Source organism: Mastomys coucha, chromosome X, assembly GCF_008632895.1.
Source record: "Mastomys coucha isolate ucsf_1 chromosome X, UCSF_Mcou_1, whole genome shotgun sequence".
Classification (NCBI taxonomy): domain Eukaryota; kingdom Metazoa; phylum Chordata; class Mammalia; order Rodentia; family Muridae; genus Mastomys; species Mastomys coucha.
The window spans coordinates 7,304,677-7,307,282 of record NC_045030.1 but is presented as its reverse complement, the minus strand read 5'-3'; positions in this window follow the sequence as shown (position 1 = coordinate 7,307,282).

Here is a 2,606-nt window from a genome sequence, read left to right as displayed (position 1 = left end):
AGAAAATTTTAAGAAGACACATTTTCCTCTGTTTCAGCTCATTAAAGAACTACTTATAATGCCTTTCACAGTTAGAGAAGTCTACAGTGACTTTTAGCTTTGGTCACCTGTACATAATGTACTTGTCTTCCCTTGCACCTTTTTGGGTTTTCTTTATCGCTGGTTTTCAGCAAATGGGCCTGGCTGTGTCTTGATGTGGTGGTTCTCTTTGTGTTTTATGTTGTTATTCGTTGTGCAATTTAGATTGGTGGCTTTATGGGATTTCTAAAATCAAATTTGAGAACTTTCTGTAATGTACATTATATTGGTAAATTGCCATGTGTTTTGTGTGCTCACTGAGAAGCTGGCTCTAGAAGCATCCCCCAGGCCCCATTTCAGACCCAAGCATGTTTATTTTATCTCAGTGTCCTCCAAAGCTGATTGTCTGAGCACAGACTATCTGCTCTGTAACAGGAAGGGGAGAGAACAGCAAAACAGCCCAGGAGTAAAAACATCATGTCCTTGACAACAGCTACAAGGTAAACCGTTTCCTACAGAAGCTGCTGTTGTTTATGATATAAAATTGCCTGAAGGGGAAAAGAGAGGCCAAAGCTCAGCCATGGGAAACTCCGAATCGAGGGAAAGCTCAATTAGGAATGCCACCCAACTGTCTCCACTTCCCCAGTAGTTTTGCACTGGATGTTGTGAGCACCTGATTTGATGATGTTATCTTTATGTTGCTACTAGTTCTTTTGCTTGGAAGCCTCACCTAAGGAGATACTCTACCCTGCCCAGGAATCTCTGTATCTAGAACGCTAACTGACTGGTGCAGGTTTTGAGTACCTGAGTTGGCAATATTCTGAATCTATCAACGCATCTGTCTATCACTTGCTATTTATTCTATTGCTTTGGCTTGCTACTTACGTAATAAATTCACTCATTGAAAACCAGAAGTAGCCGGGCGTGGTGGCACACGCCTTTAATCCCAGCACTTGGGAGGCAGAGGCAGGCAGATTTCTGAGTTCGAGGACAGCCTGGTCTACAAAGTGAGTTCCAGGACAGCCAAGGCGACACAGAGAAACCCTGTCTCGGAAAAGAAAAAAAAGAAAGAAAGAAAGAAAACCAGAAGTAGTTACTACCATAGATCATTTTTGGAACCTTACAGAATACTTTGGCCCATTTCTTTCAATATTTTTCTGTGCCCAGCTTTTCTCCTTTCTCAGGATTCTAATTGTACATACACAACTTCTTGATATTGCCACTGAAGGTATGCATATTGTTTTGTAACACTCCCTCATTGTGCTTTATTTTAGATGCATTTTTGTTGCTTAAGATCTCTGATGTTGGTGACTGGGAAGGTGGTTCCATAAGTAACGTACTTGCCATACAAGTATTGAGAACCTGAGATTGATTCCCAGCAATCTTGTCAAAGATAGGTGGTGTGTGTCTGAACCCAAGTGCTAGAAAGGTGAGACCAGAGGATCTCTGCAGCTTGTTGACTAGCCACTGTAGTCAAATTGAGTAGTGTGGAGTGAGGTGGACTGAGAGACATCATCTCAAAACCACAAGTGCTATTGCCAAAATAACCAAATGAGATTAAGGACAAATTGGAGTCAGATATTTGCTCTTAATCTCATGCATAGAGACTAATTTCCATTGATTGTTTTTTGCACACTATCTATTTCTGTTTTCATTATGTTCAGATTCTTTTACTATACTTTCCACTTTTTACTTCATTGAGGATATTTATAATGGCTGTTCTTTGCTTGATGAGTTGTGCCCTGTGGATGTGATGGCCAATGGAAATTTTTGGAACTCCTAGAATCCTCCTATCATCCTATTATATTAACCCATAGATTTTATTTCATAGGCCATTGCCCTGAACTACAGTGAGGGTAACATTCTGTCAATGTTCTATACTGTCTATTTAATGACATATCCAATAATAATAACTCATTGTTTGTTTTGGAGTGCCATTTTGGTCTCCTAGTCTAAGTACTATCAAACCAAATTACATAGTACAATGAAAACAAAACACAAACACATAATGGCTATCACATTTGGTCACATTATGGCTAAAACGAGAATTATTCACAAGGTCTATTTCACCAAAGGTCACACTTGTTATATATGTAACAACTGCCCAGGTTGATGGTATGGAACAGAGCTTGTGTGTGGAGAGAGCTTACCTGCAACTCAGGTTTTCTAGAAGCTTTCTAAAGTTGTCTGCTAGTCTAAACAACTCTGAAGATTTTGTCGATAAAGTAAAGATAAAATGTTGTGCCAGAGATAAATTAATGATTGGCCAGTCCTTAGCTGCAAGTATGAGGAAGTCATCTGGAATTGCACTTTATAAAACATATACTAGTAGATAAAGGATTGAGTTAAAACATAAAAGATGATTATTTTCCCATCTTGGGTGCACAAATGACTGCTTTACCTGTTGGTAAAATTTAGTGATACTTCAAAGACTTTGGTTTTACCTTTATGATAGTGCCATAACTTTTGACATATTTCTCAAGGAAGCAATTATATTTCTCTATTCTTTTTTCTTTCTTTTTTATTTTATTTTATTTTTATTTATTTTTATTTTTATTTTTTGGTTTCTCGAGACATGGTTTCTCTGT